Below are 11,339 nucleotides of genomic sequence, written 5' to 3'. Positions count from 1 at the left end.
TTTAACAATTTTAGCAGTGACCTACAGTCATGTGCAAAGGGCAGTGATGGGGGGGGGTTTCGCTGTTGAGCACCTGTCCATCCAAAGGTCTATGCACAGCCCTAGAAGGCCTACATGGAAAATCAATGTAAGATGCAGTTAAGAACTTCAATGGCTCAACTTTAGGACCACTAGGTAACTAGGTAACTTACTCTAGACCTTCAGTGTTGTACCACAGTCACGTAAAGCATCTTGACCTTTCCAACATAGTAATCATTTCTTCAATATTATGTTGAACATGGAAACCACTGTACTGTATGTCAAGTGGCACCGTAATAAGTCATGTTACTGTACCTATGAAAGGATTAGCTGACATCGGTTTTTGTTGATAGCATTAAACAGTCCATATTTCCTCCTCTGAGGTTTCAATTTAGAAAAACAACCAGCTCAAACTTTGTTTTCACCCCAGGAATAGAAAAACTATCATTGCTCTCAACAACAATGGAAGAACAAATGGACAAGATGTGGATGGCACTTGAGGCAAATGATTCTAAGGTTTGACAGCCCTGTGGCAATTTGTCAGTGTCATTTTCCATAAGAATGACTCTCTCTCCTCTCCCTCTCCCTCTCCCTCTCTCTCTCTCCTCTCTCCCCCCCCCCCCCCAGGAAATGATTCATCTGCATCCAGGAGAGAGGGCGAGCGCCATCTCTGAATTAGCTATGAGTTATCTCCTCAATAACTTCTAATCAGACCACCGCCGTTTCCCCCCACTGTAAACAAAAGTAATTACAGTAGATGTGATGGATGGAGAGAAGGAGACAGCTTCTGCATGCTCAGGACCAGTGTGGCGCGCTAGCAGAGCGGAACTCTTTAATTAGGGCCAGACTAGCCCAGCACTACTGAACAAGGCTGACAATAGCACACGTTTCACTTTCTAAAATAAGGCCCTGCTTGCTTTGCAGTGTTTGTTGTTTTCATCAAGTTCTATCTTGAGATTCACTGGAACTACAGAGAGGTTAATGAGGAAAAGGCCCAGAGTCCCCTATCGTATGACCAGAAGCATCTTAATTATGATTAGGGTAAAGTAAATCTATACTAGGTAGTGCTAATTAAAGATACACTACGAGTACGTATGGCTATCATACTCATAAGATATATGATTAAACCACAAAATCTTTTTTTAGGGTAACGAACTTTGGCAAAATAGGCTTATGCTCATGGGCATTTGGAAGTGTGCACCTATTTGATCAATATGTCAACATTAGTCAAAAAACACGACATAAACAACACCATAGTTAAATGCAAACAATATGATTATTCACTGTTCAATAGTGAGTACCTGTGAGATAACGTTAACTAAGCAAAGTTGATTGGTAGAGACAAGTGCAGTTCAAACAGTATGAATGTAGTGGTTATATGGCTTATGTCTTAGTGTGGAATACTAAGCAGAAGATGAATGCAACACAAATGTCATCTTTAGGTCCCATTCTAATTTTATGGTTCTGAGATATTGAGTGGAGCTTAAACAACAGAGACTGCCACAGTCCATCCTGATCCATAACAGGCTGCGCATCGTTAGGAAAATCAACAAGTCCTGCCCATCATCAACGGTCTTGTTGTCTAAGGTAAAAACACAGACCAACTAGGCTAGCCTAGCATTCACACCCTAACTGTGTATGCAGTATAGTATGACATATGTCAGCGTGTGTCTGACCTTAAGCTTCAATATACAACAATATACAAGAAACAAAACTGCTGAGTGGAATTATGCTACACATCTAGTCCAGCATGGTTCACAAAGCATGTGTCATGTGCTAAGGCAGGCCTGTGTTCTCAGTGCCCGTGCCAGAATCAGAAAGAGAGCTGTTATGGAAAATACATTCATAGAACTATTTTCAGGTTATACACTTTCATATGACTGATACAACTTGTGTAACTACTGTGATGACATTTTCTCTTGCCACACCTCTAAAGTTCTATAGCCATTGTTCTGAGAAGCACTGTATGATTTACCATATGAACAGCAGTGATCTCTGAGGGAGTGGTAGGAGAGAGCAATAATGGGGGGACAGGCGCATCCTGTCGATAGGTGTGAAATGTTGAACGGCGATTAATCAGTAAGAAAGCCTCCCCATTGTTCATTCTCTCCCGCCCTTTCTCACGTAAGCACAAGGCCATCAGCCGATAGCCTTGTAGGCGCCTGGCAATATGTTCAAACCGTATAAAAGACAAACCTGATCATTGTCTCTTTAGACTTGTGCTGAAGGGACCCCCGGTTATATGCTGGGCTGCTGTTACGCTCTTGTCTCTTGTTTGCAAACAATAAATACCGGACTCAGATATTGTGGTGACTCAGGACTTGTTTCTTGATTCTTACCTCTGAAGAGCTAAAGTACAGAGTGGTAAATCCTAGACTTCCACCACAGAGCGTAGGCCACGCCCTTCCTTTTTATAACCTTCGGGCAGGAAGTTTACCTGAGCGGATGTCACTTCTGAGCAACACTGCCCTCTAGAGCTGTGGGGTGTGAAGTCGAAATTAAATGGATTCAACAAAAGCACTACATTGTAACAGTCCCTTCAACACAAGTTTGCTGGTCATTAGAATGATCCCTGTAAATCAGTTTTGGCTTAGGTTCCATTAGAGGAGAGTGATGGCTCAGTCTATGACAGATGTGACCCAGTAAGGATCTCTCAAACCGGTGCGTCCCAATAGTCTGACCTCTATTCTTCGCATTGCCAGACATTTCCCCTTGTCATACACAAATGCCCTTTCTTGCTTCCTTCTCAAAACGCATAGGAGGAGAAGATCTAAGGTTCCTCCCCTTAAATATTCTCCTTCAATGTTTTTAGAGGAAGAAGCAAGAACAGAGGATGCCAGGAATAAAGGAGAGACTCAACCAACGTCTCTTTGGTGGAGAAGAGTGAATTAAGCTAGTAAAACAGCAAAATAACCTCATTTTATCAGGAGACGCTCCCTAAATATCTCATGGAGAACTTCAACACACATGACGTCTATTCGTCTATGATTCTGACTCTGTGGAACTGATGAAGTTATCCTTGGACAGAATATCGACTGGCTCAGAATCAAACAGAATATTTAATCTTGACATATCTATGGATTGAGAGGGACAATGGAAAGCAGAACGCACAATCACACTTACTGTAAAGTATTCCCCATTCGTATACTGCTTGGGACTGTAGCTGGAGTGACAGTAATACATTATTTTGAGGGCGATTGAAATTTCATGCTTGACTTAATTATGATATGACATATCAACGCAAAAGCTTTGATGTATTCATCAAAAAGCATACATCAAAAGGCAATGAACACAAATAAATCACAAGAAAAAAATTGTTGTCCTCAAATCCAACTCCTTTGACGTATATTAACCCGTCTATTGCCATTTGGCAACATTGATGACTATGATTCTAATGAAACATAGTAACAAGCTGTGATTACAATTGTATGTTGATACATGAATAAGTTCTTATGTCATGAGATGCCAAACATGCTCAATGGATGATGGCTGTGATATGAATTAGGTGATGCTATCGTGTCAAGTTCAAATATACATGAGGGTTTTAGATGAAGAAAAAGAGCATGAGTAGAGTACAAGGAGACACCCTATATGCATGGATGTTTAGTGAACACTTGGAGAATAGAAGAAATATGTTCATTGATGGTTTGCTGAACAGTCTCTGTCATCCTTATTGGCTTCACGGTAGATACTTGGGTCATTCGTGTAGGAGACCCAGGTTTGAATCCCTACCATTATACTAATTTTCACAACACTCCCATGTCAAATGCCTTTGAACTTAATGCCTTTAAACTCATTGCTGCTCTCACTAGTTGTGATCAGTCTAGTAGCTTTGCTAGATCGGGTACCCCTTCCGTTTCTGTCCTCGAAAAAGTAGGCTCCATCATCTGTCTCTTGTAAAGCCTAGTGTCAACATTACGCCCAGTAAGCCTGCTTGCTATTCTGCAAAGGCGAAAAGAAGTGTTAGAGATTCACAGGGGCTTTCAAGCTTTCTTCTCTGTACCATGATTACAGACTATTGAGGGAGCATCTATTGAAACAGTTTTGTCCTTCAAGAACTTTTTCTCTTTTGAAATACGAAAAACAAAGGATCAGGACCTGTAAGTGTTCAAAAAAGCAGTGGAATACCAATATTTTCCCCTGATCACCGATAAATGACATCAACGATTGATCTGTGATGACAGGATATTTCAGGGGAAAACGGTTCGACATGAACACGCTTTCAAACCATGTTTTTCTTGTTTTGATTGATGTGCGACATTTTCGATTTTTGTATGACTGCACGGCTGTTGCTAGGCGCTGTCAATGCCAGTGCTGTCAGTTTTCTCAATGTTGACTAATTTCCTGTTAGATGCAGACATCCAAAGGACATTGATCAATATTGTTTTCTCTTTTGAAGCTGTATTGCACTTTTTCATGATTGAACAATAAATATTTAATCAGAGACTGATTTATTGTTTAGATGAACCAGGTGTGTCAATCTCCATTGCCCACCAATGGCTTTAGGGTGTAATCCATAATTGACCATGGGAGACGTGATCCAAAAGCAGCATTGCCACACATTGTTAAACATATTGATATTAAATCAGAGTAGGGAGTTAAAATGAGAAGGAGTGTGTGCTGGTACTACTTTTCCTGGTGCTACTTTTCCTTCATCCCATTGAAAATGCCATAGACTATGCGGAAGGACACCTTTTCAAAGATTGCTGTTGAAATACACTTTAACCCACTGGACCCTAATTTCCCCACCTGTTTATTAATAATGTCACTTTGACAGAAAGGGAATTTTACGAAAATGAATACATGTCGGTTTAGAGGCACTTAAGGGGAGCTGTTACACACCTACACAGAAAACAAACAGACAACAGATTTGTTGTAAGGCTCGTCGTCGATCGAGCTGCGATGAAAAACCAGTGATCTATTGACTTTCTGATTTGATCTTATTTGCGTAGGAAATTATGGCTTTCATTACGTGTTGTTTGTAAGCCTGTTTTGTACATAGGTACAGTTACTAAGGGTTAGTCAATGTCAATGTTTATTACCAACCTTAACTGTTAGCTGGCTTAGCTAGTTGGTGGTTAACAGAGGTCAGTGTAACTTGAACTTTCAAATCTCAATAGACTCTTAGCCAGTTATAACTGGTTGGTAGGCCTGTACTTTTATTTCATATCACTCAGACATCAAATCATATCGCCAAATTGTATCGAATGTTCGCACAGCCCCTCATTGCACACACTGTACTGTATCAAATGTCAGCCAGCACACAGTCCTCCTCAGTTTAATTCCTTGATCAGACCAAGCATCCAGTCAACATTGGTTTAAGGAAATGAATTTGAACATAAGTGAGAGCCTCTGTTTTTCTGTCTGCCAGCGATATCCACCCCTAGAGCATGTCTGCTGACAGCAGCTCATCATCCATTATTGAATATATCACACTTTTTAAACCAAGTGATAAAGTTTCATAGACACGTCTTTCCTCCCTAGGTTTTCCAAGGACTGTTTTATTGATCGCCATCTCTCTCCATACTAAATACACAATTTATCCCCCTGGGGAGAGATACATGTACGGTTTCAAAACGTCTGTCATGAATTTTTCCTCCATGGCCAAGAAAACAGTGACATCCAGGTTATTGTAACGTATATATATATAAATGTATATATCCAGAAATAATAATAATGAGATGGTTTACAAAGGCATAGAGGTTTACAGTTTACAGCAATCTGGATCTGTAAGACTTTCTCACTGCTGTCTAAAATAACTCCTATATTCCCCATAAAATGGGATATAATCTGCCATACTTGAGGAGAGTGACTGTGAATCTGCATCCGTGTGAATGGAATGTGGATCTTTTCATAGGGTTAACAAGGCATTTTGATTGCCATAAATCATCAAATCCACAGGAGTTGGAAGTGAAAGTGATATTGAAATGATCTCATTGTGCTACGTGTGACGGTCTTCCAGATTATCGAGGACTCTTCTCTCAGTGGATTGATTTTGAAATTTCCAAGGTGCAATAGCAGTCGTGTCTAAATAAACAGTCAGAGACAGAGACAGGACCAGCTATGGAGCCTGATTCTGTGGTTGATTGTATGCTCCATCTCATCTCAGCTAGATTTAAATGCATAGCACAGACTCTGCCTAAACACATCTACAGAGAAATTGTATTTTGTACCAACAGTTTCAGTTTGTATCAAAGACATTTGATTTGGAGTTTCAGTATCCATTGTCCATTACTCATTCTACCAAACTAATCCCCCAGATGCCCTCTGCCCCCTATCCCTGGCTCGTAAGATTTACAACTCCCCCGCGCAGACATCTGGAATATAGGGGGCAGCGACACACATAGACTTTGAGGTAAAAAACTGTTTCAAGGCTGGCATTTTCCTTCCTTAAATCCCATGACATTTCCTCCCAGCTCCTGAATGAGAGAATGAGAGTGACACAGAGAGGGGCCAACCAAATAAACCGCTCCCCGGGGCTGAAGCCACTAATCTGTAATTTAATTTCAAGCGGGTGTCTGGGCCATGAGGACACACTGCAAGGTCAAGGGCTACTGTACAGAGATAGATAGAGAGAGAGAGAGAGAGAGAGAGAGAGAGAGAGAGAGAGAAGCACATTTGGAGGCACAGCCTGGGGTTTGATCAACAGTCTCATCCAGCTTAGGAGGAATAGTGTGTGTGTGTGTGTGTGTGTGTGTGTGTGTGTGTGTGTGTGTGCGCGCGCATGTGTGTGTGTGTGTAGTCCCTCTCCCGCTTCTTAGGCAGTCTGTTTGTTTGGAACACTGCAGTACGCCACGTACTCCGCATATGACAGTAACAAACAATCACCAGAGGAAAATTCATTATTCAATACAAGAGAGATTGTTGGGATGACTGAGCAATGGCAAACAAAAAAGACAAACTCCTAAGAATGAGAGGAGCGTAACTGGGGAGCAATTCAGACACGTCCAGGTAGATCTGCATGTAAATGAAATATTTGTATTACTTTTTTTTTTCCCTCACCATCATTCATGTTTTACTCATTATGTAGAACCGTCTAGTCGGCAGATAAATCACCTAATGGAAAAAGAAGTGGAGGTATGAATTTGAGCGGTGTGGCTAATCCTCTGGGTAAGGAGATATTGGTAATAAACTGGACCTCATTTTGCACGCACACACAGTGAACCTGGGGAGCAGCTGGAATAATCACCACTGACCACAGGGGGTTCACAATGTCTCTTTAATGTAAATAGGCACTGGGTTATTTCATGGACCACTTTGGCATTCATATACATGGACATTTTGGCACAAGGACTTGCTCAAGTACCTGTAAGAACACAGTCAAAGAACCTGTACAATCCCCCCTTTCTGAATTCTGAATTCATAAAACATTCCTTCGCACTGGCAGTTCGTGAGTAGCTGAGCTGAGAGTCCGTGTTCATTAAAAACAATTTCTTACATGGCTGTCAGGTCAGTGAGAGAACCAGGGGGGTATCCCATGCACCATTTGCAGTTTGTTGGAGCTTAGCTGGCATTCAATTTCAATTCCCCCAAGTTATTGAATATAGGCAAGAGCGGCAGACACTGACAGGTACAAGTTACTCCACAGGCAGCCGTGATTAGCCAGTCCAGGAGTAATGTGGGGAGCTGGGGTGCCTCTTTGGCAGGCAAGACACTGATGGCAGACTCTAGCTGGGTCATCTCTTAAACTCTTCCCTTCCGATAAGACATGAGACGTAGGGGACCCTGCTTTCTGACTCAATGCATAGTGGTGGTAGTGGGAAGTGTTGTTCGGTTTTGAGGGAGCCGTCAATTCCAATAACCCTCAAATGGACGTTTCTCTTTAGCGTATTGCATAGAATATATATATAGACTGCTGCGTGGCAGACGTAGACATTGCAGTGATCTTTCTTTGTTTGAAAGGAGGGAGAAGGGGAGAAGTGAGAGGATTTACTGTGATGGGATATGTTGTGTTTGTGTCTTTGGATGGAAACCCAGGAGGAAAGTACTGGTAGAAATGAGATGATGGACTCATCTTCAGTGCAGTGAGGCTCTGACATTGTGTTGGGGACTATGGAACCATGCAGTCACTCTGTAGATAGATACTGTAGGTGCAGTGGGAGTAACAGCGGGACTTCTCTCCGTCTCCTCTTTGCCCCTTACTCCTGAAAAACACACAGAAGAAGAAAGAAAAGCACTTAGAGAGAGTGAGATTATCACATACAGTAAAGCTGATACCGGACAACCACTTAAACCCAATGTTTAAGCTAACATGTAGGCTGATATGAAGTTGATAATTGTAAAGATCATTTTAAATTCAAACCACTTTAATGTCTTGTATCAAACACAATTCTTACAAGACCACTGTTAATGTACATATTGGACAATTAAAGCGATAGAAGTTTTTGCTTCGTCTTTCAATTTATTGAATTCAATATGATATAAGGCCAGGCCCCAGCCCCAAGTTTCAATTCTTTCTCTAACTTTAAGGGTTCATCTTAACCAGAGGCTAAAGTTTGGTACTGATACCAGAAAAATAATAACCCCCCAAAACAATACAAATAATAGTAATAATAACCATTCAGAATGAACCAAAACCCTTGAGGGGCAAAAAAAGTTGCATTAACAAAGATTACACAGTTCATCTGTCATCATTAGTAAAACTAGAAGTGAAACTTCAATATTGCAAAATACCTTCATTCCTTTCTCTGATTTAACTGCAACATTGTGGCCATTATCTTTTATTTCATACTTTTCAGTATCAAAGGTAAGTCACCAAACTTCTAATGGAGTCTACTCACTCTGGTCCCCCTAGACCACTTCACCCCACCGCTGCTAACACCGCAAAATAAATTGTTCTTCTTGCATCATTACACTGGTTGAAGAATTAACTCAGACGGAATTTAATTATGTCACACATGAAACTCTCCCAGTTCAAGATTTAAAAGGCAATATAGCTGGGTATAAGCGTATAGGTTCGGTTTAGATACATAATTAGAGTCAATCAGCCATTCCTGAAACGGCCAAGCCAAGCCCTGGTCTAGACTAACAAATGAAAAGAATATATTTTCAGTGCTCAAAAGTTGCTGTTTGTTGTTGTTTCTCAGTGAGAGTATTCAAGGACACACACAAGAGAGAGAATATTATAAAACACAAACTTGGATGGAGAGTAATAATGTATGCTTCATGACATTTGTCCAAACCTGTCATGCCTAAAAAAGCTCTGTTTGATTCTGATGCAACTTGAATGGCTGAGAATGCAGAGAGAGAACAGATGCCGGGCCTTTCTCTGTCCTGTCATTCTATTACTTTGGTTAGGGAAAATGGCTTCTGCCACAGTTGGTATGCCACCTCTCTTATGAACCTTTTCATCACTACTCATTATAGCTAGTCACACACACACACACACACACACACACACACACACACACACACACACACACACACACACACTCTCACTCTCACTCACACACACTCTCACTCACACACACACACCCATACACACGCACAAACACACACACACGCATAAGAGAGATCTAGATGAGCAGGGGAAAATTCATAATACTATCCGGAGGGTGACCCTGATAACGTTGTATTATAACTCTTAGGAAGACAGATAGTTCACTTCTGCATCCATCCAACAGTCTCCTAGAGTTCTCTGTCAACTGTTTGGTTCTAGGCAAACATATCCATATGTATTAAAGAGCATCTCACCATTTGAAAACTCACTTCGGTTGCCACTTGTCTCCTCTCAGAGGGCAGTGCAGCTTGCCTCGTAATCCATCATACAAATGAACACAACACAATATTTTCACATCTTCGCGCTCTCATCGGACTCAAATCTACTTTCAGATCCCCCTTTGGAGGTGCACAATGCGTACTTCGAACAAGAGGTCAATCGAACTAGTAGAGTCTGGATAGGAGTGAAATAAAATATCTTTGCAGAACGTTTGGGTGCCTATACCATTCTTATACAATGCTTAAAAACCTCAAACTGCCACATCTGGAACCTGATTCAGACATTATCACTGGCAATGATAGTAGAAATTGTTCACACACCTGTAGTACCAACTAGTAACTTGGAAAGAAAGAAGACCCAAGCGCAATGGTATTCTTTGCAAAACTCCACCTTAATTTACTGGATAAAAACAATTAGAAAAAAAATGTTTCGGTCAACAGACCTTTGTCAGGGTTAACCTGATTGGACCAGCTGGCCAATCCAAACAAAGAAAAAAGTCTGTCCAAACAAAGTTTCTGACAGGCCAACCTTTTTCCATCCTGGAAATCCATCCGCCGTAGAGTATAGGACAGGACCATTCCACTTCTTCGCAGGTCGACATGCACACTGACGGACAGTTTCATTTACAGCCAGTACAGGAGACGGCACACTAATTTACTCAGGCTATAGGAAGATTGTTCACTTAAAAAGATACAGAGAGAAGACACAATGTACGTCCACAAACTCGCTGATATGGAGGGAATTCTGCTGGAAGAATATAGTTCGTTTTTTCATAACACCTCAAATAAAAAGCAGGCAACTTGCTGCACAACAGCACTGTTGGAGGCAGTGTGGGAGTATGGAGGCTGACCACTCTCATATTTTTTGGAATTGTAAAAAGATAAGGCTGTATTGGGAGAATGTAAATGCAGTTAGGGTTAGGGTTATTATTTTGGGATATGAAATCCCAATGACCTGCTCTGTGATGAATCTTGGAAATATTGATGATGTGGTGACGGTAGAAGATTTTTATTTGACGAAAGTGTTACTGGCGGCAAGTAAGAAAGCAGTCACCAGAAATTGGCTAAATGTAAATACTCCAAATCAGGAACAGTGGCTGGAAATTGTCCACAAATTGTCCTAATCAGAAATAACTGTGAATATTGAAATATTTCCAGACAACTATTTACTGTTAATATCGTTTATTTATTTTATTTTATTATTTGTGTCATAAGTTACTATACTTTTCATTTTATTTCTTGGGATGTGGATGGGCTGTTCTGTCTATATCTTTGTGGAAAACCAATAAAAAATTAAGTTACAAAAAAAAAAGATACAGAGAGCGCAGTTGGCCTCATTCTAATAAAGCACTGTAAACCCAACACTGCATTAATTTCTTTCCTCATTTGCATTGAAATGGAAGTGCCATATTTCATTCTCTTCCTTGGTAACCTTGCACCTATTTATATATTTGTAGAACATCGTACACGGCACCACAGGCCTGCTGCTTTTCTGACATTGACATAAACCACAACAATCGGAGTAATTACCAAAGACAAAACTGCAGGTAGGGGATTCAGATAGAAGAGTCCTAGAGATTCCTTCCTTATGCAGCTCTTTGGTT

The 11,339-nt window shown here is 40.9% G+C and overlaps 1 protein-coding gene across 1 annotated transcript in view; it reads right to left on the bottom strand.

The window, feature by feature from the left end:
• Positions 1–7,227: 7,227 nt before the first annotated feature.
• Positions 7,228–11,339, bottom strand: part of cd276 (CD276 molecule) — a 60,646-nt gene continuing 56,534 nt past the window's right edge. The window contains exon 8 of the mRNA XM_083691080.1: positions 7,228–8,162. The gene's annotated coding sequence lies outside the window, so the exon portion shown is untranslated. The remainder of the gene's footprint in view (positions 8,163–11,339) is intronic.

This window comes from Argentina silus, assembly GCF_951799395.1.
Source record: "Argentina silus genome assembly, chromosome: 19".
NCBI classification, from domain to species: Eukaryota; Metazoa; Chordata; class Actinopteri; order Argentiniformes; family Argentinidae; genus Argentina; species Argentina silus.
This window is presented reverse-complemented; position numbering and strand designations above follow the sequence as displayed.